The 26,781-nt window shown below is 36.4% G+C and overlaps 1 long non-coding RNA gene across 1 annotated transcript in view; it reads left to right on the top strand.

Moving 5' to 3' along the window:
• Positions 1–26,781, top strand: part of LOC135312629 (uncharacterized) — a 154,054-nt gene that overhangs the window by 30,662 nt on the left and 96,611 nt on the right. The window contains exon 4 of the long non-coding RNA XR_010372260.1: positions 20,929–21,106. This is a non-coding gene — a long non-coding RNA (uncharacterized LOC135312629). The remainder of the gene's footprint in view (positions 1–20,928; positions 21,107–26,781) is intronic.

Raw genomic sequence — 26,781 nt, 5'->3', positions numbered from 1 at the left:
AGAGGTGACATTTCTTCATTCTCTTATTTCAGGTCATGTTTTTGAGTATCTCTGAGTACTGATGGTTATATGGTGAATACTTAGCTACTTACCAACATTATTTTTGACTTGTGGATGCAGAAATTGGATGCATTATTTGAATACTGAAGTAGCTGATGCTAAGTAGTGTCTCTGTTCCTGCTTGAGATTCCGCTGTTTATACATCCATGTTCACATTCTTTTTTGACTGAGATGAAGAAAAGTTTGGAGCTATCCAGATGGTTGAAAACTGCAGGGAGTTCTTTGCCTGACAGCTCGTATTGTAAGCATGTAGGTGTTGTAGTTTACAGCTCTATTGTCACCTCTGGTGACACTAAATCAGACATTGTTGTATCCTTCCTTGATGTTAAGTCCTTTTTAGGCCACTAATTCTGGGAGAAGTTTTCTTTTCAAAAAGCAGAGAGCTAAGACTGTATTTTTGGTTTACTTAAATGCAGTCATCTTGTTTCTCTGCTTTTGGTTTACTTAAAGCAAATCAGAGTTTGGGATTGGCTTATCCAAACAGCAGATTTCAGGAAAAATATAAAAAATGAGGAAGAAAAGGAAGGACTAGTCTGGTGATGTAAACCATAGTTGTGTTAAAATATCTATTCTGTGTGAGAGTTCAGTGGTTAGAGTTTTCAGCCCAGATGTGGGAGATCTTAGCTCACTTTCTTCCTTTGTCTCAGGAGAGAAAAACTTACATTTCCTGCTCTCTGTGAGAATAGTTTTACCACATGGACAGAAAACGATTTTGCTGTCTGCCAGCACAAGTATTTAAGGGCTTCATGTAAAGCTGAATAGATGCATGAGTTCAGCAGTGTACTCCAGCATATCTCCTTTTACTCCTTATCTTAACTAGGGCAAAGAATCACTTTGACCTAGGATGTCTCACCTCTCTTTGGAGTATCTTGGCCACCAAGACAATTATGATGCAAGTTTTTTTCAGTTTTCCTGATTACTATTAAAAAATCTAGAATTTCCTATTTCTTGAAAAAATATTCTCATATTTGTGCTCTTTCACATGGTGAACAGTGAATATTTAAGCATTTTTGAAAAGGTAGACCTTAAATAATTTTTGGAATATGATTAATGACTTTTAAACTTATTTTGAAGTACAAATATGCCATCTCTGAGAACTTCCCTTGTAGCTTATGCCAATAGTACAGGCAGGCATTGAAGTGAAGTTAGAAAATGGATGGTGTTTAAGATAAAGTTATTATGTATGTTGTGGCAAAATATTACCTTTCGAAAAGACAGAATGATACGCCAATTACAAATAGTTCAGTCTTTGCAAAGGAAGAATGTTTCCCAAGGAAGAATGTGACAGGTATGTATATTGAACCAGTGGTATTATGGGCCTATTTTCAGTTGTTTACAACTTGCCTAAGTCTGAGAATCCGAAGCAAATTTTATATGCTGGTGTCTGCCTCAGCTAGCTTGTTATGGTCATTACATCTAAAAAGGCTCAGCCATTTCAGAGAATGGAGAAAAGAAATAAAAAAAAAAAAAGTTGTTGCTATTTTCCATTTAAATATTTCATTGCCTTTGTGCTTTGACATGGGACTAGCTTCTATGTCAGGAATATGACTTGGCTGCCCAGGTGAAAAGGTCTCTACCCAAAGCTTCCACATGTAGCTCTTCCTTCCCCATTCCCCTCCTTCAATGGTGGTTTGTGGGCTCAGTGTATGTATAGTCAGCAGCAGTGACTTCCTGCAACTTAATTGCTAATACTCTGTCATCACTAAGTGTGCTTGACCCTCTCATAGGTTGTAATTGTAACAGATGGCAACTGAATATACTTCCTCCCTTTGCATCTCCTACATCCAACAAGAGCTTGTGCATCAACCCCAGGCATTCAGTTGTCTTGTCACTGCTAGCTACCGAGCTACTGAACATGCTCCAGACTCAGAATAAATTCCCTTCTGAGTGCAGTTCTGAGCCAGGATAGCAACGGGGCATTGGAATTGTGAGTTGCCATTGCTAGCCCTAGCCTGGCTGCTGGTGCTTGGGTAGGCCTGAGGATGAAAACGAAGTGTCTACTGAGACTGAGACTTAATAGAGAGAGAGAAACTGACTGGAAACTGGAAGATGAAACTGAAAGTTAATTGTGAATAAACCTCTTTTTGGAAGTTGGTTTTAGGCTGAGAAGCTGAAACTGAGAGATGAGAGTGATAAGAGTTTTATTTGCCTATGCATTCACTGCAGAGATGAATGTGGGAGAGGAACATGGTTTCCAGCAGGGTTTCACAGATACTTATGGACAGCAAAGGACAAAACATCCAGAACCTTGGTTTTGCTTTCAGGCTTTGGAGGAAAGTGCATCAGTGCAGTATGGACTTTTCCACCCCGTCCGCCTCAGATTTCCTGGCATCTTCTGTTCCACCCACATCACCTTGGCCAAGGTTCTCTGTCCTAGTGTCATCCAGACTTTTTATATCACTCACTCAGTCCTGTGGCTTCCCATTATGGCCTATTTCTCATCGTGACCCACGGACCTGATCTCTTCAGGCATGCAAGCTTCCTGTTTTAGTCAAATCTCCTTTTTGCTTTGCGTACACTGTTGCAGATTTCCTGTGTAGCCACTCCAGTTCTTACTCCAAAGTCCTCTCCGAGTTCCCAGTCTCATTCATAATCAAGTCCAGTCTCACTTTTTATGACCTCTCAGCATTTATTTCCCTCCCCTCCATGTGGCAGAGGCTTTCTGATCTAGTATGGGTACAAAAATAGGATGAGTGTTTATCTCAGTCCTTTTCTTGTTTCTCTTTTCCAGTGTTTGCCCAGCTAGTCTTAGGTTTCTCCACATCCCTTGCCTCTTTGTCAGAATGCTCTTTCCAAACTCCTTTTCCTATCCATCCACTACATTTTTCCTTGGCTAGACAGTCATTAACGCTTCACTCCCTGACAGTTAAGCAAATTCCAGTGCTTATTCCCAGACCACAATCTATGCAATTTAGATTAAATACGTATATATTAAATACAGGTCTCAGTTACAACTGTATTTCAGCTTTGTTGGCCTGTTGTTTGAGACATAACCTGCTTTCTGTGTTGCTCATTTTTACTCTGAAGACTGAATTACTGCATTTTCATGCCTCTCACCATCAAAGTCTTCATAATCTTAACTATCTTATTTTTACAGTCCTGTAGAGAAATGAAGGAGGAAAGAGAGTGGTGTTATCCATATAAAATAACTCAGGGTATGCAAACTGAAAAAACTTAGTCACCTAGTTTATCAGAGTACTTAACATTGCTGTATATTAATTTCTGTACGTTGAAAACAGAACTCCTATGGATTACATTTGCAGCTATGTTATCAGCATTTCTGCAAAAGATATTTAAGAAACAAGTTGGGACAGGATATGTGGGGGCACCATTAATGATGCCTCAGAAAAACTTGGTTTAAGTGCCTTATCAATGTTATTAAGGCATGCAGCAGGAGGACACAATCCAAGTCTTCCAGGGAAGCTATCACCTGTTTTGATCATGATACCTTCTTTCCAATTGTGGAGTTGTTTATTACACAATTTCCAGGTGCTGCAGCAAATGAAATAAAAATTCTACTTACAAACATTGTTTCCTATCAAAGCAGATTCATCCTGAGCATTAAATTAAATTAATCTGGAGTTTCCTGGGAAAGAATAGTGGATGTTCATGAAGTACCACAGTGTTGTTACTGAAATGTATAGGGAGGCAGAATTACTTCTGGATTGGTGGATATAAATCTATTTTGAACGTTTGTTATGAAATCCTACTAGCATTCTATTAATTTATCAAGGTAACTGTGATATTTCAAGTAGAAATGTTCATCTATGGCAAATAACAACTACTCTGTCCTAAACATAAACTTTGCAAAAGTATTAAATGCTAATAGGACTTTAAAAAAAATATAGTAAGTGGTACACAGTGGAGCTGGATGGTTCAGTATGGATGTAATTTGGATGTAACTGTTATAAAAAATTAGCTGCTATAGTTGTCTGATAGGCAGGGCTTTGACAATAAACATTAAGTACCTGAGGTTCTTTGACTCACTATGGCACCAACAAGCATGCTTTGACAGACAAAGTAAGTGTGTTTACTGGCTACCAAACTCCTATAAATGGAAATGGGTTTAACTGACATTTGGGCCTCTATAGACCTGAGCCACCTCTTCCAACATAAAAGCAGGGATTTAATAACCCAAATATAGGTGTCTAGTGCTATTTGAAATGCTCTACCACGTTTAACCTAGCTTCTAGCTGTTACTCCAGAAGGACTCAGATTTTCTCTAGTCTCATGTCTGTCAGCCCCAGGTCTCAGATACCCTAGGTGTCTGAAATGTCACTGGCTATGTTTGAGCCACGGAGTCATGGTTCTGTATTCAAGATGTACATTTTTAAATCTAATTTGTACAGATTTTGGTCTGGGAGTCAGACTTTCCCAGAATACACTTCAAGGCTTAAATGATTTGGAGCTCAAAGATCTCCTGAATTAGGGAGACTTTTTTTTTTAATTAGAGATTTTTATTTTTAGTGTCCCTTGGTAAATTTTTTTTTTCCCCATGGATTTTTGATAAGTTTTTGAGTGAAATTTGGGATCCATGATTCTGTAGCCAGATGTATAATTTAATGACATGTTTGAAGGATTATCTTCCTTTTGTTTGTTTTGAATTGTCTGTTAGCTATTTTCCTTTTTTTCCTACTGCTTCTATTGGAAGAGACAGTAAAAAATACTTTCCTGTTCACTTTCTTAATGCCACTTATAATATATGGACTTTGGTATGTCTCCACCTCTTTTCTAGGCTAAAGAATCCTGGTCATTCTTGGTACAGAAATTGTGTCAACTTTGATCCATTCTTTGTCCTTTTCTGTACCTTTTCCAATTTTATTGTATTCTTTTTGAGAAAGAAGGACCACCAGAATTATCCACATGCTCAGACTGGAGCTGTGCTGTTAATTTATTCTGTGGTATTGTTTTTTGTATTCTTTTCATAGTAATTTACATTTTTCTCTTTGCTTTTTTTGACTATTATTAAGCATATTCCTGATATTTCCAGGGAGTGATCTGTTATAACTCCAAGGTCTTACTATGGAGTTATAATACTTCAGAGTCTATCACTGTGTTTGTAAAGCCAGAATTATTATTCTTCTGGTCGGTCAATTTATATCTCTCTATGCTGAATTTTTGTCTGCCTCAATTGCCAGGTCACACAGTATCATGATATTTGAAACAACCATTACTTGTACTATCAAAGTGAGCGAACTTTGTAATCTTTCAGCCTTCTTTCAGATCATTTATGAATCTGTTGAACAGCACAGGTCACAATATAGATCCCAGTGGGACTCTACAGTTTTCACAGAAGTTTCACTGTGAAATATATTCCTACACAGCTGTTTTTACTGGGCTCTGCAATGGACCCACAGCTGGCCAAAGCTGAGTCCCTCGGACAAGCTGGTGGCACCTCTGTGATAACATATTTAAGAAAGGGCAGAAAATACCAGGCAGAGAGAGGAGAAGGGGGCAAAAAGAGTGAGAGAAACATCAGAGGCAGCGTCAAGGTCAAAAGAGGAGGAGGAGGAGATGCTGCTCCAGGTGCTGGAGCAGATATTCCCTGCAGCTTGTGGAGGATCCACACCAGAGGTGATTTTCCTGACAGGGACTGCAGCTCATGGAGAACCCACACTAGAGCAGAGAAAAAGTGTGAGAAAGAAGTAGTGATAGAGAGGAACTGCTGTGTACTGACTGCAACCCCCACCCTGCCCCTCCCTGTGCTGCTCAGCGGTGCAGAGAAGTCTGGAGGGCACGAATGAAGTTGAGCCTGAGAATGCAGGAAGGAAAGGTGGTTTTTTAACGTTTGTCTTTTTCTTTCCCACTACCTGAATTAGTAATTACATTTTTGTTTTAATGGACAATAAATTAAGTTAATTTTCCCCAAGTTGAGTCTGTTTTCCCTGCAACACTCATTAGTAAGCAATCTCACTGTCTTTATCTCAACCCACATGCTTTTTCATTCCTGGGTTATCTTCCTGTTTTCACCCCAGTTCTGTTGAGGAGGGAGAGTGAGTGACTGTCTGGATGGGATTTTGGCAGTTAGCCAAGGTTAACCTACCTCACTACCTTTCCTTTCTTATTATTATTCATTATTAATACATGCAGGTATTTTTCTGAAGAGAATTGCATGTCAATTAATTTATTTTTTTTCAAAAGGTGTTCCGATAAGCAACCTTGTTGCATGCAGACTGGACCTTAAAAAAGAAGAAAACACCTCTCTGGTCTATATACACTTTTACTCCTCTAGAAAAAGTTAATAGATTTGTGAGGCACAAGTTTCTGTAAAAACAAGTTATTCTCTATTATTTCATAGTTACTAATATGTCCACTGGTCCTGTTTTTTTATAATATTAACACTTTATTTAGTATGGACATTGTTCTTGCTTGTCTGCTTTTCTGCTGGGCTCCTATGGAATACCCTTTCAAAAATCCATGTCATGTTAGTTATTTTTCAGTCCTCTAGGGCCAAAGCAATTCAGAATGAGGTTTCAGAACATGCTTAGTTGTGTTATTCTTTAATCTTTTAGAAACTTTTGGTAAATATGAATTAGTAGACAGGAGGTTTGTTACTTTCTGTCTTGGTTGTTTGGGGAACTAAAAATTAAGTGTTATAATCATGCACTAATGTGACAGCCAGTTATCTACTGGAGATTAGATGACCTGTTCCCATTTTTATTTTCTGCCTTTGGATTCTCAGTTCATGTGTAGATTCCTGATTCACATAACTTATCTGATTTAACTCTAAACCTTCTGTAACTTTTAACAATAAAACTCCAACACAACCAGTCTTTCCTATGTAATTTGGTGGTAGAGTTCACTGATTTATCTTCTTCCATCAAGTTTCTCATATAGCTGTCAAGCCAATTTCTTATTTGAATCTGAGTGTTTTAAATCCATTATTTTTACTCTTTCAGCATTTGTATAGAAACATAGATGTTGTTTCACTTTTATATTCTTCTGTACTCTGTTGTGATGGTTCTTCACTTTTTTTTTAATTTGGATTTTACTCTTCTATCTCAGATTTTAAGATTTTGTGAAGAAGTAGAGGTTTGTGCAGGTTTTTTTTATGAAGCAACTCTTAAAAGATCTGTTGTCCTGGATGCTTCCCTTGCAAGGGGTGCAACCCTTCTTGACTTTCCTGGAACTAGTAGGTTTTTAAAGGGCAAGCAGTCTCATACTTTTTTGACTTTAGAAAAAGTTCTCTTGTACAGGTTCTGTCTGCCATGAGTTCTTAATATATCTTTAAACCTGATGTCATTTATTCAGGCATGTGTGGAGACTTCCACTCTGTCTGAGCCAGTAGCCAGTACCAAGAACATCTCAGGGAATGCTGCGGTGGAGCTTCTGATATTTAGTTTCCCCCAGAACTGCAGGCATTTTCCCTTTGGACTGTTCTCTTGCTCTTTTGCTCTTTTCTGAGTCACTGTGGGTCTCTCAGCCTGCTAGTGCTGGCTCCTCCCTGGTGTTGGCCCTGACCAGTCACTGCCCTCCTGCACCCAACAGCCAGACCATCAAGTGGCACCTTTGGATGTCACAGGCTTATTATCAAACTGCAAGCTGGTTTTAACATCACTGTAATATGCCATTTCTTCCACTAAAAAATAATAATAATCTGCCTTCAGATTTCAGTTTAGGAGGCCTGCTTTTTATCTCACAACCTGTATTTCTACAGCTCACTAGTTATATGAAAGCATATTTTCCCGGTGTGGGGATAATTTATATCAAATATATATATACAAAAATGTAGATGATTGTCAATAGGTGCTGTTGTTTGAACTATGGTAAAATTTATATTTTGAGCAAATGCTATTACAAAAACATGCCCAAACTGTGCTAATTTTAACTATATAAAATCTTGGATAGATACTCCCATCCTGGTTCTTTGATCAAAAAACTCTCACATAGTATGCAGTTTTCTGGAATGAACCAGTGCCCATCCCTCAGTTTCCTATACCTGTGCAAAGCTGAAACAGATTGGGGCTCCCTAGTTATTCTCTGCTTCACCTAGCTTCTGGGAAGCTGTATATGAATGAAGGCAGTCATGCAGCTATTCTAAGGAATACTGGAAATTTGTAGGAGCCATCAGATGTAGGGTACACAAATGGCTTAAACCCATCTTCTTTCCCCTATTTCCCTTTCCGTCCCTCTGCTGAGATATTTATAGTTATGGGTAACACAGCAATATCCAGAATATTTCATGTAGTTCCTGCTGTTGTGTGATTTATGGTGACGTTCATCCCCATCAAGCTCACATTTATATGCACTGTTCTTCATAATTAACTTGTTTAACAACAATAGCTTGGTTTCTGGGTTAATATAAAAGTATCATCCCTTGATAATGTAAGTAAAATCTCCTAATTATATAGATTAACATTTTGTCTGACCAAATCTGTATCATGAAGGATGATCACACATGACTGCTGGTATTCCAAACATGACTGCTGGTAATCCATCAATAATTTTTCCCTTGATTGTCATGTAGTAGAATCCTCTTAAATTAAAGTATTATGCATGGAAATTAAACAGTATTCTTGATGATCAAAACATTACAGGAAGTGACAACATTTTAACAAAAAGCATTAATAGAAATCTAACACTCTCCATACTCTTAGATATATAATTGTAGGGATAGGGTGAAGATAATTCACACACTGTGATGCTGATAGCGAATACCAGTTAATACCTGTCATCTATGGGAAACAGGCATCAAGTGTATAATTTAAACGGAAGTTTTACCATTGTACACTCTTATTACTTTACTTCAAAATGTACTGCACTGATTCTTCTATGGCAATCATCCCAGGGAACAAGGACATGCATGTGAATTTCTGGTGTATATTATACCTCCAGTGCCATATAACGGAGTGTGTATGGTGCCAGTGAGATGACAATATTTGGAAGAAAAGTTCATGTATACAGTCATAATAACAAAGTGGTTTAGCGGGGGAAATGGACTAAGCTAAAAGGACAGATGTTTTTATAAAATCCTGTGAACTGAGGTCTATGACAGTACTTCAGTCTCCATTTTATACATTATTCGAGATGGTACATATTGTTTTGTAGGTAAAAATAGAAATGTGATTGTACTGTCACTGAGATACCATTTAATTTTGTTGTTGTTGCTATATGCTACTGTAGTGCAAAAATACTGCATTACCTGAGAAGGAAGGGTGACAGTGTTACTTCTTAGAAGATAATACTACTAAAGTAATTATATTTAAGCATCTTTCTCTTATCTTTTCTTTCAGTTAAAACCATAGACTTAGACTATTAGTTGACAAGTTCAATTATACTTTCCTCAGAGTGTTGTTCCATGAAACATAAAGATAGTTTTATTTGACGTAACATACAGCCTGCCTGTTTCTTTAATGCTTGTTCCCTTTTTGTGTATCTGTTGTTTGGGCTATGATACAGTAAGCATTAGGAAAAACATGCCCAAAATATCTGCTTTTATTTTGTTCCTTTTTTTTTCTTTTTTAAGATATAAGAGTCTGAAAGTGAAAAGTATTCCAAAGCGAGTGTAAACATTTTATTATTTATTTAACAGCATCATTATTGCTAGCATTCTCACAGTGACTTTGAAATATATGCATATACATTTAAATGCACCAATCAATAAACACAGTATGCACAGAGTAAAAAAAAATAATTTCACTCTAAAAGACTCTCCTCATTATATTATCATGTCTTTAAAGTAAGTCACATTAGATCTAAACTATTTGACAGGTAGCCATTTTAAAGACATTTATTAATATAATCAATGTAATTCGCAATAGTTATATTTCTAATAACCAATTTGCTGACTTCATGTTCTTGTCAAGATAATTTATACATATGCACCATATGTTCTGTGAAATTTTTCTTTGCCCAGGTGAGCATTTAATCTTCCTTTCTCCCTAAAGGAATTATCCACATCCCTGAAATCAGACGATCCTCCACTTATTTTTCCCTTCTGTCAGACCTTCCAGCCTTAAGACCTCCAGTCATAATGATCATCTTTTCAGCAGAGGGCAGCATATGGCATTCTCAGAGTCCATCAATTCCACTGTTTAATTGGCTGTAGAAATCACTATGGAGCTAAAGGTGGTTTTGAAGCACTTCCAACTCTTCTTGAATCTTAGGCAAGATTCAGATTTTGGTATTCTTTGTGATTGTATAGAATATTTCTCAGGGGAATGATCTGTAGTAAGGAATATATTAAATAAGTTTAAAAAGTTGTTTTCCTTTTTTTTGTTGTTGTTGTTACAAGAAAGCAATACTTTTCTTACTAATGATAGTGAAGTTTGTAGTTTGCTCCAACGAACTGAATAGATGCTAAGAAGTTGCATATCAGATAATTTTCATTTTTGGTAATTTTAGGCCCATTTCTTCATAATAATGGTTAACCTATGAGGGGAGGAAGGGCTTGGCAAACCATTTGCTGCTGGGTCTCAGACAGCCTAATACTCTGAGCTACTAATTCTGTTTTACAATCATTTCAAAAAGGAAGTAGTTTATTTTCTAATACACTTTTTTTCACTTACAGTTTGTATAGAAAGGAGTTTACATCCCTGTTTTATTATTCACATTCTGATATTTTTATTATATCATGTAGTTAATTTTCTGAATTATAGACAAATGATACAGCTCATGCACTAAGTAGTCACCTAATACCCTGCAGAAGCTTCAGGATGATCATCACCTTTCTGATTTTTTACAATTACATTTTCAACTATTCTGTACATAAAATCCTTGTTTATTGATCAGACCAGGTGCAAGTTATGCTTCTAGTACAATGTGTTTAAGTATCTTTGGTTTTGAGCAACTAGTTAGAACAGGTTCTTTATTAGCCTTAGGATATTACTTTATTGCCTTGCTCACTAGAGGTAAAAAAGGGTCTTCCATGGGATGTCCAATGAGATGACATTCCTCATACTGATGGTGAAGCTAACATGAATTTGCTTATTTCCTTTCCTTTTTTTTTAACTAACAATTAATGCTTTCTGGTTTACATAAATTCAAGAGTTCTCAGAATGACAATTGATTCTTTTTGTATACTGCAGAGGCTTCTCAATAGATTAAGATTATCACAGATTTTACAACATCACACAGCCTCTGTTTTCTGCGAGCTATAGAACTGTAGAATCATAAAATGGTCTGGGTTGGAAGGGACCTTTAAAAAGGTCATCTAGTCCAACCCCCCTGCAAATGAGCAGGGACATTTTGAATTAGATCAGGTTGCTCAGAGCCCCGTCCAACCTGACCTTGAATGTTTCCAGGGATGGGGCATCTACGCAGAACTGTATAGAATGATTTTTTCACACTGGTGGTGGAATAAACTAAGAGGTATAGAAGTTTTAATAACTGCCCCAGATTTTTTGTTTTGCAACTTTGGGAGAATATATTACTTTGTAAGTCTTCTGGAGCTCTCTTTTGGTGTTAATTGAAGTGTCTGTTGTTTTTCAAAGAAGGGAAGAAAATTTGTAGATGGACTGTCTTTTAATAAAACTTAATGCCATCAAGTAGCTTGGCAGTGACACTGATTGCCCAAAACTCAAATGTAGAAATTGTTTATAGCTCTTAGGTATCATACTACCATGAGCATTAACACGAAAGAGGTATTTCTGAGTTGCTTAAAAAAAAAAAAAAGTCATTTGGAACTCTGACTAGTTAAGCTGGCCCTGAATTAATTGAGTCTTATTATAAAGAAGACCAAAAATATGTTGCTTCTGAGGTAAGGGAAAGATATTCTAGAAACACATGGTTGACATTTGAGACAAAATCTTGAAAGAAGCTTGGATTAGCTCACACTGTTTAGAGGGCTGGGTAGGTGTTTGTTGGTCTAATAGCAAAAGGATATTGTTCTAAGTGCTGAAGTTGTAAATGATAGACTGGGTATTACATCTGCAGGGTTTCATGAAAATATACTCTTTGGATATGATGGTTAAGTCTCTCATGAAGCTTCATTCTAGCCCCTTAAAAACACCTAAAGCATGATTCAGTCGTTTAAGTGTTTTCTCATTGTTAATGTAATCCTTGTTTGTGCAGTTCCACTATGTCTCTGGCATTTGTATCCCTTTCATAAGAATTTTTGCAGCCTTATAAGTGACTAGCTATGAAGCACACAGGAAGTGAGCATGGCAGCCTATGTAATTTAGAACACTTAATCTATCTATTATGTCATCCATTGAGTGATAGCATAATTTGGGCAATTTTAAGTGCAGGTTAACCACCCAGTGAGTGGTTAAACCTCTACAGTATAGCACGTCTGAAATATAGTTTGACAGCGGGAATTTACTCTCTAAAAAAACCCAAAAGATCTCTTGGAGGACTTCACCTTGGAATGCTTCCTGAGCACAACCAGTGTTTGTGGTACTTCAGTAAAGAAATCTTGGAGCCTTCAAACTATTGTTTCAACATGTTTGAAGTAGTTATGCCTCTGCTTACACTGGGGAAATGTTCTCCTAAACCAAGAGTTCTGGAAGCCATTCCTCATCTTTCCTGACCCTGAGGTTAATATGGATTCCGGAAGTCCTTTAGAACAAGCTCAGGAGTTCATTGAAATTATACTGGGTAAAAGATTGTCTCAAGACTTTTTCTGTTTTTTTTCTCAATTTCATCAGAGCAGAGAGAAGCAAGTGCTTAATACCAGGTATAGGTTTTCCATTTTCTGTAATGGTTCTATCACCATCAGAGATAAATAATTTTTGGCTATCATTTAAGACTGGTTTAAGGCTATTTCAAGGCTAACAGTTGAAAATGGCTTAAGTGGGGGCTTTGCATTAGTTTTGTTTCTGTGAGTGAACACTCTTGGCAATTAAAAAGAAACTTGAAGTAGGATAGCTGTATGAGCTTTACTGAATTTTGAATTCCAGCTTTCATAGCATTTGCTTTAATCCAGAACAGCCACTTCATCTCTGACCTCTCAGCCCTGCTGCTCAAGGGAAACATACACAATACCTTCAAAAGATAATTCTGGAACTAAAATTCATAACTCCACTGGGCACTAAAAACCATGGACTCAACAGAGACATTGGTTTTATGGCACATTATATTTTTTGCCACCCCAGGATAACCTTCCCATGTTGCACAGACAATAAATTACTTGTGTCTCTCTTGCTCATTCTCTCTCTCTCTGTCCCATAGGAGCAAACAAATGTATTGTCTTTTCCTTTCTAATATTTCTCTGTCCCAGATTTATGAACTATCTTATCTTTTAGTTAATTGAATTGGCAGGTTTGATTAAATTAGAGCAATTGTTCTCAACTTTTATTTAGTTTGGAAGATTGCTAATTCTGCTTCAGAGTAGTGGAAAGTCTTGCATGCCTGAAAGCTTGTCGTTTTCCCCTCAAATATTTAATTTAGTCTAACAGAAGATAGTAACAATTCTTATAAACTGTACATATTTATACTTTAGAACACATGGCTAGAGTAGTACCACTTAATTCTCAGCAAATTGCCAGTTAGATACAACTAATTCATCGTTTTCCATTCCAGAAGTTTTATAGTAGTTCAGATTTTTAATAAACAGTTTGGCCAGTCCAAAGTCCTAGGTAGCTGTGTTTTTGTATTTTTAATATTTTCTATTTATTATTTGCTTGTTGTTGTGCATGTGGTTTGTAAAACATTTTAAGATCGATCCGGCTGAGGAGTGGTGTGTAATTGATCTGTTTCTTATTTTTCAACAAAAAATGCACTTGATCATAATTGTCCCTGTTTTCAGGATTAATCACTATCTACAGAATTTGCTGATTTCTAAAGTTTCTTGGCACTCAGTGATGTCCTCTGAAACTGTGGTAAACTTCAAGCTGTACCAGTAACTGAACTCTATTCGGTTTCTAGTGCAGCTGATAGTGCTTTGATAAAGCTGGAAAATGCTGAAATGCTGACAGTTTCTAAGAAAATCCTTTAAAAAGTGGTTGCCAGTACCAATACATTTTAAAATAAAAAAATAATATTGCTCAGAAAAAATGCAGTAAAAGGATGTCTACATTATTTCATACTCTTCACTTCAGTGATTCTTCAGTGAAAAAACCAAAATCAACAGCACACACTGTCTCTGCAGGTCTAAGACATCACAGGAGATGCTTCTGAATACACCCTCATGGTTTGGTGCTTATTCTTATCTGGGAGAAACAATGCCATAAATTTGGATCTTGCCTCTGTCTCTGGCTTTATAAAAACTTCAGTAAAATAAATGAAAGAAAACAAAGAAGGTATAGTATCTGGACTCATGGCATTATGACACACCATCTGAGTAGACAACACGAATAGCCTGTGGCATAGATCAACTTTAACTGCAGTCCTGTCACATTTCATAAACTGGAGCAAAACTGGGCTTGGTCAGCATATGATACAAAGCCTGTAAGAAACTGTTCATAATTCAGGAAGTGGTGCATGTAGTTCAGCTGTTTGCAGTGTTTTCTCAAAAACCAAAGAATGTCTCACTACAATTAAAAGGGATCATTTTTTTTCTCAGTGGAAGATGATACAGGAAGAAAGCCAATTCTCTTCATTAAAAGCAAAAACCACCCTCAGTGTTTCTTCTCTTTTTTTTTTTTTTCTAGGTAGATTTTGTTATTTTATAAAACAGCAGACGATTCTGATAAGAAGTGGAAATTTACTGTTGTTTCACAAGTAATTGGTTTCTTTCAACATTTTTGCAAATATTTCTGGTGGTAAATCATTGCTTTTTATTATTAAATATGATTGAACCGTATTTAGCTTCAATCGCCTTAAGAAATTTAGGTTCATATCTGGCTATTTCTCTGTGTGTGAGTGTAAGCACCAATATAGTCTTTTTTTTGGTATGTATGGGCCTATCTAGCAAAATTACAATTCAGAAACATAAAGGTGCATTGTATAATAACTTCAGGAAGCTACTAATTTGTTGTGGGATTTATTATTCACATCTAGAATTTAAATTGAAGTCTCTGATATAACAAACACAGAACACTCTCAAGACTAGTAATTGTAAACCATGATGCTCATCTGCTACTGACCCTGTAGAAAAGATTCAGTGTTATTTCAAAATAGTCTTTGTTGTGACAAGCGCTTCATGTTAGAAACACTACTGCCATAGCTTTAGTCGTACTTGGTGTACTGAGTAAAGACCTGTTACAAATCCAGTATTAATCCTCTACCCTTTTGATTAATACAGAGACTGTGTATTTTTGTATTATATTACAGTGTCTTATACTCCTAACCTAAACCAGAATAATGTAGTTGTTTGGTTTTTTAGTTCTTTGTTTGGGGGTGTTTTGTTTCTTTTTTTTAAAATTAGATTCAGTTAATGGAACCAGTATGCAGTTTGCAGCATGCTGTGGGATAAATTCAGCTGCATTTAAAAAAAAGAACAAAACCTGACAACATTGTTTTGTAGTAGCTGTTGACTATCCAGAGAGATGTGTCTACAATGTATTGTGTGTTTAATTGATATTGTGTATTTAATTTATATTTTATTTGATCATAATTATATCACCCATTATTAAAAATAAGCCTATTCTGTTCTTGCATATGTGTAGTTTGGAAAATTTTGAGGTTTTAATTCATTGTGTGGAATTTCAGTTGCACAATACTACTGTATTTGTCACACCAGGAGGAAAAACTTAAATCTGGCCTTTTCCTCCCCCCAGTAGAATTTAATAAAATTCTGAATCTACTTTCTTGATAGGTTAGTGTGCTGGTTTTGGCTGAGAAGGGGTTAATTCTCCTCACTGTGGGGGTCGGCTACCTTTCCAGCTTCCCGCGCTCTGCCGCGCGGCGGGGGCTGGGAGGGGCGGGGCCATGGTGGGGGCGGTGGCCCCGACTGGCCAATGGCAGGTTCATTCCATACCACGTGACACCATGACCAGTATATTGAGGGGGGGGCAGTGGCAGCGCGGAGGCGGCGTGGTGTCGGGTCAGTGGGTGGCGGGCGGCTGCGGCACGTGCGGTTTGTTTCGGCGGTTCGTTCCCCCTCTCCCCTCCCTTCCCCCCTCCCCCGGGGCTTTGCGCCTCTCGTTGTTCTCCTTTACATTGCATTTCTACTGTTGTTTCTTTTAATTTTAATTATTAAACTGCTCTTATCCCAACCCACGAGCGTTACCCTTCTGATTCCCTCCCCCATCTCCCGGTGGGGGAGTGAGCGAGCGACTGCGTGGGGCTGAGCTGCCGCTAAACCACGACAGTTAGGTGAAATCCTGCGTTCTGAAATTAAATTGCTTTCCAGTGTATATAAGTAAAGTTTAATTTTTACTGTTGAAACTAAAGCATTTTCTTCAAAATTCATTGTTGAAGAAACAGAAGATTAGGACAGGTTGAAGCACTGACCTGTATAGGATCTGTCCCCTCATATAACATTAATCATGGATGTCACTAGTTACCGGCCCTCAAAAGCCCACTTTAAGATATAGTGTATTTACTGTGAATGCTGAATAAAGGTAGATAGTGAAGATGTGTTGTATGCATCAACCATATGTGAGTTTATTATGATAAGTTATGAATCCTGACTTTCATGACTTCAAATGCCCTCCTTCTTAGCCTCTAAAAATACCTTTCACCCTCCATTTAAAATTTACACCAGTAGTCGTAATCTGAAATTTTAAAATGTTGGATTTAGCAAGATTTTGTTAATGTAATATGTTGTGTGTATGATTAATTCATGTTTGTTTTTTTCTTAGCAGGGTGATTAGAGTAGAAATGTCATCCTTTGGCAACTTGCTCATATCCTCATGGAGGAATAAATGGGGTTCGAGTCCTTACATCCACAGCAGAGAACATTGCTCTTTGAAGGAGCGCACTCACACACTTCAAAGTCCCAGGCTTTAACTATTCCTGTGGCTGAGTAGGTGGAATTAAGACACTTGGTTCCTTTGTGTTTTCCAGTTTCAGTGGAACAGCAAAGTTTGGAAGTTAGGATTTGGTTCCAGGCTATGGAGAAGAGCTAGTCTGAAGGTTATAGAGTCTTCTGGTTTGTTCTTTACAGCCTGGTTAAATTTTCCATGTTCTTTCTCCTCCTTTCCTCTTTCAGAGCTAATATCATTGCCCCAGGTCTCTTTGCCCAGATAATCTTTGTTGCATGCTGGTGGTTCCTTGCTGCATTTGTTTCTCCACAATCAGCTGTTCCTCAGCACCCTGGTATTTCTTTCACTTCTCCCCTTCTCTAATCTGTCCCTCCCTAAATGAGTTGGATATCTTCATCCCATGTTGGGCCTTTCCAGACTCACTCCTGACTCTTTTTTCTAGTTCTGTTTAACCAATTGTGCTTCAGGCCACTTGAACTAACTAACTTCATATCAGCTGAGGTCCCAGTTAGTCAAGGTATGCAAATAATTTATTTCAGTCTCTCAGTCCCCAGTATTGTGGTTCTTCTGTACCCTCTTTTACTTTCAAGCAATAGTCCCACTGCCCTGGCACTCTGTTCTCAGTCCTAGTCATCCTAATCAGTCAATCCAAGGCCTCTAACCTAAAACACCAGTTTCACTCACTGCCCAAGAGCAGCCCCTTGCTGCCCCTTCTCCCATCCTACTGCCACAAAGATCCTCCTCTGTCCAACTTACCCTCCATTAGTACTGCCTATGGAGAGTATAGGTGAGACAGTCTCTGTTCTCCCAATTTATGGATTGGAACATAGGGAAAAACTGCATTTTGGGAGAAATATAGGATCAGTCTTGGGATGGGGCTTACTTTGTGCAAGTAGAATTTTCATTATTTCAATTTTCAGTTCTTCCATGTCTCTGCTGAACTTGTTGTGTTTGAAGTTCTCACAGCCTTATTATCTTGTCCAAGTTTGGGTAAATTTTAATCTCATGCTGAATTTAAGTCCCTATTCCACATTATGGGTGAGACCCAAAGGTTTCCACAAAGAAGTAGATAGAATTTTGGTAAAGGTGAAATAAATTTAAAATTGTAAATTATGTAAAATAATGTTTTAGGATAAAGTAAAGGAGCTAATAATTGGGGTGAAACTACACCTGTTTAGGTTTGCTTCAGTGTCGTGATTGTAAAGGTATCCGGTTACTACTTGTGTCTATGAAATATTCTGTAAATTGTTGACTTTGCTTTTGAAGGTGTGTCTGAGTGGGTTTACCAACTCCACTTTCTGGGACGGATTTGTAATTTCTTCGAGAGCAAGAATCCAGTCAGTTGGTATTTTTGTGGAAAGAAAAATTATTAAATGTATAACTCTTCCATTAAAATATACATTTGCAGGATTACCATCTGTTTCCAGAAACAGACGTCTAAAATTTTACTAATCTTAGAAATTTTTTTTTCTCCAGTTTGTCAATAAAATGTTTTTCTAAGTATCATCTTGGTGTCACATATGGCTAACCTTATATTGGTGGTTGAAACTTCCTTTTTCTGTATTTTATTTCTTTTTTTCTCCCCCCAAAAATTGTTTGGTAGTCAAAAAAATTAATCTCCAGAGTGGTTCTGTTCAGGTCAGGTCAAATTTACCAAACCTATCAGCTTGAAAAAAATAAGTAAGTTCTGCAGATCTCTACTTTAGTACTAGCAAAATAGTTTGATTTGAAAAGCAATAAAATGAATGTCAAAGAATATAGTATGAGAGGAGAGAAGTATCTTGAAAACACTTTTACCAGTGCCACAGCTGTGTCACTCCCTTACTGAAAAATATGGTGCACTACCTTTACATCTCTCTGCAGGGGGGTGAACCTTTATTTTTCTTTTCCTAAATAAATGCTCTTATGATCTAGGGTGTTCTAGGTAGACTGATGTTGATCTTTTGTTCTGGAAGTGTTTTATTCCGCATGGCTTATACAGCATAATTCTACATTATCAATTTGGGTTTTTTCCTCAATTCTCTCTGCAGCCCCAATTCCTCTGTACACTCCTCAGCCTTTGGCTTACTCGAAATATGGGCCAACTACATTGCCCTAAGATGGCTGTGGAGATCAAAATGGCTCTAGAATGCATTAGAGTTGATAGGAAGAGACCTTGGTTGAAATCCATTCTGAATCATGTTTAGAGCAGGCTGAACTGCAATGTCGTCTTTTTTTTTTTTCTGACTCAGTCACCGTATAAGTAAATAGCCCATACAAAGTAGGCCTGCATTAGCAGAAAAAAACACCAAGTCAAATAACCTTTATCCTCATGCATTGTCCTGGACAATACTTAATGAAATTTTCATCATTTTACAGGTAGAGGCTGAAACTTAATCTTCCATAATCTTTGTGGTTTCCTTTCCATTGATTACTTGGTTTCATTTCATATAGCTATAATCTGATTGCGTAGCTAGACAAAAGAAATAAATTGCAGTTCTCACTACCTCAATCCTTGGTCTTCCAAGAAATACCATGTGGAAATACCCTAGTTCCCTACTACACATTTAACAAAGATTTGAAGAGGAACTTTAGAAATTTAGACTGCATATGTCTGCCTAAATAAATCCCCCACCTCTGTGATGCTCTGCCTATGCTTGAAATAGCAATTGGAATACAGAAACACTCTTAATGTATTTAGTAGGGATTCCCTATGATAGCCTTTGCTAGGCCTTTTCAGAAGTATCTTGCTGGTAGGATCTCATTCAAGATCTGATTTTTATCTTTAACTGTGCAGATACCTTAAGTATATTTTTTCAGTCTGGCAGCATTTATTAAGGATTGTAGGTTTATATTACTGTGGACCACAAGATACAAGATAAACTGTTTTTTCTGTTGCGCCTTAATTTGCACCTAATATTAAAAAGAGCTACTACTGCGTGTGTGGGTGGAATTCAGTCACTGGCTGCTTTACATTAGTTCTTGGACTTAGGGTGCAACTGAGAGACATGACTTGGGAAAGACAGATATATATCTTCAAAGATTGGGTTGATACAGTGGTTTATTTCTACATATTTGTATGGTCCCTCTGATAATTTATATCCAACTGCTGTTTTAAAAGACTATTGGAATAATTATTGCTGCAAACATTACAAGCATATAAATGAACATGGCCATCTATAACATGCAAAACTATATTGTCCCATCCCTTTCAAAATTAATTTTTAAATTATGTTATTGTACAGATCTTAACAAGTACATGAAAGAATGGAAATGTAGGTGGAAAAGTTAGTTGGATTTCTACCACTGTTTGCGCATAATAGCACATCTACTTAAAAGATACCGTTGCTGTTCATCACAGATGAAACACCAGGATATCACCCATGATGATTTTGTTACTTGCTACTGTCATATTTTTAAAGCCAGGATCTAGTGCCTAAGAGCACGTACAGAATCGATTTTCAGCCAGGTATGAATAGTGCCTAATTAAGATACCTGTTGTACCTCTCATATGTACCATCTTGACTTTGTCATCTTTCTAACATTCATTTTCTAGGCCATATATGGTTAGATCGTGAGACTCTTTTAAGATGATATTTGAGAAAAATATATTACAGAAGGACGTAGAACAGACATACAGACATTTGGATTGTGGTTATTATTAAAATTACTATACATTCAAGTGGCAATCTTCCATTTTGATATCAAATACTGATATTTTTCAGAGAATGCCATTTGACCATAGTGAACAGCTTGAGATTAGCAAATCATTGAATAAAACTAGTGAAACTTATATAATAAAACAGGAGTGGAAAATGAAATAATTACAGAACTAAAGCTGCAAAATATGTACATTTGTATTTTTGAATTTGTATGAATAAAATCATATAACATTACTTTGCTTTTAGATACTGTCAAACAGCATAATACTCTTACCTTCCAAAAAACCATATATTTTGGTTTGCTCTCTTCTTTTTAGTTTAATACTGCTACTAAATAAATATTGTAGGATTTAATTTTTTAACCAAAGAAGGGGAAAATAAAATACAGCCACCTCTGGGTAAATTCTTACGGTGAACAACAACAACAAAAGAAGATGCTTACACTTTTATCCCTTGTGGATTTCTTTTTAATATTTCAGAGCAATGAACATATGGCTGTTGCTATCAGCACTGGTGTATTTGCGGCGATGCCTATCAACATCCACCAGAGAGCAGGGCAGCTCCAAAACCCACATCTTTTATGCTGTGGAAATTGATGGAGACAGCAACACAGCCAGCTTCTTGGCCAAACAACATGGAATGCAGTTCATTTCAAAGGTCAGCGCATATTTAAACTTGCTTCATTACTCCCACCTTTATGCTTGAGATTTTCATTTTTTTAAAATCAGTTTACCTAGAGGTTCCTTTAGAGACAGAAAAATGAAAGTGCTGAATCCTATTTTCATTTGGGGATATCAAGCTTTTTATCAAATTATAGAGGTGGCGTTTCAGAATATTTCATATCTGATCAGAAGGAAAATCCAAAAATAATTTTCTCTTTATTCAGGAGTCTTTCAGGCACTGGGACTGTTTTATTTATTACTTAATATTGTGCTCCAGTCAATCATTTTGAATTCAGACAGGAAAATGGAATTTTTATTTTTAAAAGGAAAAAATCCTGAGGAAAAATGCCATTGGAATAAAGCAGATTTTATTATTTTTAAAAATACAAATATGTCTTTTCTTCCTCTGCTATTTTGTTTTACTTTAACCACAGTGTGTTAATATGAAGACTTATATTAAACAAAGGATCTTACATAAAATCGTATCTTAGTTAATTACAGGCATTTTATTTCAGGGCATTTCTACAACATGTATCATTTAGCTTGAGGGATTACGGCCTTGTAACACAATCAAGGCAAAATCTTTTTCTTTCTTTGGACTAGTATCTCAATGCACATATTTTCTGTGTGTATTCCATGTATATGTGTATAAGCATGAAGTATATATGTGTATTGCATTTATTTAGCTTTATTTTAACTTTCCACCAGAAGATGGTTATTCCTGAAGTGTATGTTAGTACTCTGGTACACAGCCCAAATAGAGGAAACATATTCATGTATTTCAGTTACGGTTACTAGTCTGTAAAACTGGACATGTGTACCAGTGACATAGTGCTAAATTTTCCTGTTGCTTCTAGTTTAGAAACATCTTGCAGCAGTTAAAATAGATCACAAATAAATTATTAAAAGTTTTAATATGTTAATCTGTAGCAGCTGCCATCCATTGACCTGAAAGTTCTCTGCCAACTTTAATGAATTAAGCCTTGACGTGCTCCTGTTGCTTTTATTTCCTCTTCTCAGATGTGAAAAGCAGAGGTAGAGTAAAACAATTTGTTCAAGATCCACACAGGAAGTGTGTGGCCCTGTGAGAAACAGAAAATACATTTCTAAATTTTCAATTCTGTGCTCTAGCTGTAAGAGATTACCCTAAGAAAGAAAATGTAATCAGCTTATGAAGAAGAGACAGTCTCTTATACATACCTCAACAGCCACTCTGGTCTACCTTACTCAAGCAAAATCACTGAAGGGCCCCAAGGAAAACTGCACCCAGTTTTCTGTGAGAAGAATGACAATGACACAGCCTTCCCAAAGTGTCACCCTTAGCATATGAATATTAAAACCACCACAGACTGTCATAATGAGGATGTTAATTAAAAAACCCCAAGAAACAACACTGAGGTATTAGACAGGAAGTATTTCTATAAAGGGTGACTTCAGTTATAGGGTTGCTAAAAAGGGTTTCCTCAGGTTTTAAGTAGCACAGAGGTATTTTGTACAAGGGGAATAGGCAACAGTTTCTGTTGGTATACAAGCTGGGCACTGTTTATAGCTAGGCTGCTGGAAAAAAGAAATTGGTAGTATAACAGAGCTAATAACATTGTATTCTCTGTTATGTATATTTATCCAGGAAAACACCTCCTTTATTACATTGCTTATGAGTAAGAAAAAGCAAAAGATGGAAGGAGAAATGCAGGAGACATAGGAAGGGTTTTCCCCCTGGCTTCTCTGTGAATTTCTGGTTTACAACCTGTTGTATAAGTAGCAGATACCTTTCCTAGCATTCTCATTTCAAATATGGAAAAAAGCTTCTGTGGTATTTAAAGCTTATGGTATTTAAGCCATGAGGAGCACCAGTAAAGTATTAAAGATTCAAATATGATTAAGCTTAATATTTTTTCAAACTTTTTGTTGGCTTGTAATAAGCTTACAGCATGAGCTATGTGATAAGACAAGATGATACTAAGACATTATTTGGAAAAATAAACCTGTAAAACATGATAAAACTTGTTGTCACTAAAATTCCTGGGTAGCCAGGGTATTAGTAGTATTGCAGTTAGGAGTTATGCTCCTATTTTAGGTTCCCATATGACAGAGCATTTGAAACATATACTTAAGTTCAACCCTTTTTCAGAAAAAAAAAAAAAATTCATAATCATGTGCCTAAGTTCCTTTGAAATAAATGGGATCTACGCATATGCTTAAGTGCTTTACTGGATAAAGTTGGGCTACTGAATGGGATTCTTAGTGAAAAAACAGTTTTGTATGAGAAAAGTGACATCAAAGACTGAAAATGCTATCTTTTAAATATGCTACTATCACCACAGGAAACAGGCTCCTGTAGAAATGGTAATTATGTGTAACTGTGACATCCTTGCTTCAGCAGGTTAGTTGCAATTTAGAGTTGCAGTTTAAAGGCATAACTTCCCTTTGGCAGAAGTGTAAATTTTTACTACGATACAGTGAATAAGGACAGCGAGTTAAGTGTGTTACTCTGGAATGCTTCCCCTCATTAAATGTTGTTACTTAATAATACGCATACTCTTGGCAACAAAGTAGGGAAATTGTAACTATGTAGCAGGCTACCGATTAGGTATCACACTGGGATGTGCTTCTTCAAAGTTTAACACTTGAATGGCATTTAGCGTATAAAATCCAAAATGTTAAATGCTTGACATTGCAATACTGTTTAATTTCATGTTCTGTAACAGCTAACTTACCAGTAGAAACAGTGTAGGTGAAGAGTTCTTCTAAAACCTACTGTTATGATTTCTCCTAAACTTCAAACCACTGGCTTAAAGTTTCTGTAATTAAAACACTCATTAAATACTGTGAAGACACCCCCAGTGGGTGGGAGAGTCTCACTAGTTCTAATCTAACCAAAATATTTTGCAAAGAAATGCTTATTTTGGTTCTAAGTTTTGCATTTCTAGGTGATAGCTTTGCACTCAGTAAAGATTAGAGAAGACAGCAGATATTTAATATAGTTATATATTGGAGGTATACATTGGAATCAAATGTATGCTGGGATTCTTTCACGCACTTCACACAGAGTCAGCTCAATTCGTTTATTTTTATCACTGTTCTAACGTAGACTGCACAAGTCTTGCCTCTATACTGCAAAAGGACTTTTTATTGTACTGCTAGGTGGCAGGAATAGAGGATATAGTACCAGCCACTTCAGTTTCATTCTCTTGTTTCCGTTTCCACTATTTCAGACAGAGGTTGTAGAGAAGGAACAGACTTTATTGTATTTCTCTAGATTCAAAGGGAAAGAGGTGGTAAAAGAGTAAAACTTGAAAAGGGAGTGCATGCACACCAACTGTGGGTCATCAAGAACAATGTCTTTTTTTGGCTGTATAACGCTTCATCCTTACCTCAGTGAAGTCAACAGAAAACCTCGATTGACATTCAAGGGCATGTAGAAGAAGAAATGTTTCTATGTAAATGTATCCAAGTAGCAAATATCACTAGTACTTAAACTGTGTGAAACAACTCATGGGAAAATGGAGTGAAAAATTGCAGATTTGATCTCAGTCTTCCAACCTTCCAGAACAGGATTTCTTGTATCCTATTGTACATTTTGCTCCTGTGTAGCTGATAAGAAAACATGAAGAAACACTGGGAAATCTATGCCTAAAATACATTTGTTTAAAGAAGTGAGACTCATGCAAGAATAATTTTAACTGAGAGTGCTCTCAGCTGATATTTTAAAGTGGGGACCAAGTTTCAATGGTTTTACAAAAGTCAGACAAAAGAAACGCATCAAGTTTTTCTGTGTGGATTTTCTTTCTTTTTTCTTTTTTTTTTTTTTAATTTGGATTAGTAAAAGTTTTGCATAATGGTGAATTTGAATCTCAAAGTGAAACTAGGAAAGCTGGGTAGTGGTGGAAATCAAGTTTACCGACAATTATATTACTAATGCATTAATTGCTGAAAAAAGACCTGTTTATTTGCTGATTCAGTTTTGAAGATTTTGATAAATACATACACACACATATATATATGTATACACTTAAGCATAATGCATATGTGAGTGTATGCTTGGTCACACACACCCCGATAGGTACTTATCCATGTGTATAAATTAAGGTATGTTATAAATTTAATTTACAACAAAGTTTCCTAGCTATATCAGGTATTTATTTTTCATCAGAAAAACTCTGAAAAATATTACATAAAAGGTACATGGTGTTTGAGAGTTATATCTAATAATTTTTTCTTGATAATGTACACTGGGAACACCTAAAGTGAAGTTCAAGGTCTTGATATTCCTGAATTTGTATAGAAACTCCAAAGAGGTCTTGGATTAAAAAAAAATGAAATGAGGATTTGAAATGAATTATTCTGATCAGGAGACAAAAATTGATTGTATGTCTGTCTATATATATATATTTGGAAGGTAAAGTCAAGCTGGGCAGCAAACCCTACTTTTAATAAAAATGGGTTTAATACAGGTACTTTCTAGGAATGAAAACAAGATTGCTGAATGACATTTTGACTGTGAGTAAGGTTAGTTTCATATTCTTTCTCTCTCTTATTTTTTCTTTCTGTCTCTTCTTTTTTCTTGCCCTTTCTCTTTCATTCTCTCTTTTGTTCTCCTCTTTTTTTAATTTCCTTTTTCAGTCCAGAGAACTTTTTAGTGATTTCATGATAATTTCTGTTTCCCAAAGTCTGTATTTTCTTTATTAAGCTTCTTTGCATATTTTGCAAGCTGGAAGCAGAGCAGAAACTTGATGGGTTTGAGTATATTTATTAATCTTATTTTATGATAAATCCCTTCAATATTATTGTACCTTTAAATTTGAAGCACGCAAAACCTAAGGAAACTATGGAAATGCCTCTTGCTGAGCTGGACATGGGCTTAATAGATCCTACCCAAGAATGTCTGTTAACTTACATCACCTCACACTATGGGCAAGTGTTTTCAATCAGTGATTTCCCTCTCAAGTTTTAGAGCACATCTTTAGTATATTTTATTTGCTTCAGAGTAAGTTCTGGGATGAGCATTTGTCCCTGTGTGATTTTATTTTTTTCCTATTCTACTGCTTTTATTTATCTGAAAAAAAAATCTTATGTTTAAATTACTGTTTTAAAATTTGTTTTCTCCCTATGCGGTACGTTGTTGTTACAGAAGATGAAGTGATAAACCTTTTAAATGAGAAACTTTTAAAATGGGAAAAGAAAGGGTGTATGTTATGAGTTTTGATTATTGGTGGAGTTAATTCCTTTGCCTCAGACTGATGTTCAAGAAAATCTGGGGGTTTTAGAAGGGCAGGATTTCTGGAATAGTGGCAGATACATACTTTTGTTACTTTTCCGTCTCCTCTCTGCCATCCTCTGAAGCTACCAAAGTGTCGAAAAAATGCTCATCTTGTGGCAAAGAGAGGGAAAACCCTGGTTTACAGTGAAGTCTGAAAGTAATAATGCCTGCATTTTGCTAAATCTGGGTGGGGGGAAAGCACACCTTAGGTGGTGCTAAGTTTGTTAACATAGCTGGTGAATATTTGATTTGAAAATACTACAGTAAAAGGTTTCACTCTTTTTATTCTGTTTGCATATGTGATATTATAACTGATGTTTTCTTTAGTGCGGCAGTTGCTAATTCATCCTATTTTTATTAAAAACTGATGTTTTGCTCAAATATTCTGCTTCTGGAGTCATGCTTTCTTT

Source organism: Phalacrocorax carbo, chromosome 3, assembly GCF_963921805.1.
Source record: "Phalacrocorax carbo chromosome 3, bPhaCar2.1, whole genome shotgun sequence".
NCBI lineage: Eukaryota > Metazoa > Chordata > Aves > Suliformes > Phalacrocoracidae > Phalacrocorax > Phalacrocorax carbo.
This window is presented reverse-complemented; position numbering and strand designations above follow the sequence as displayed.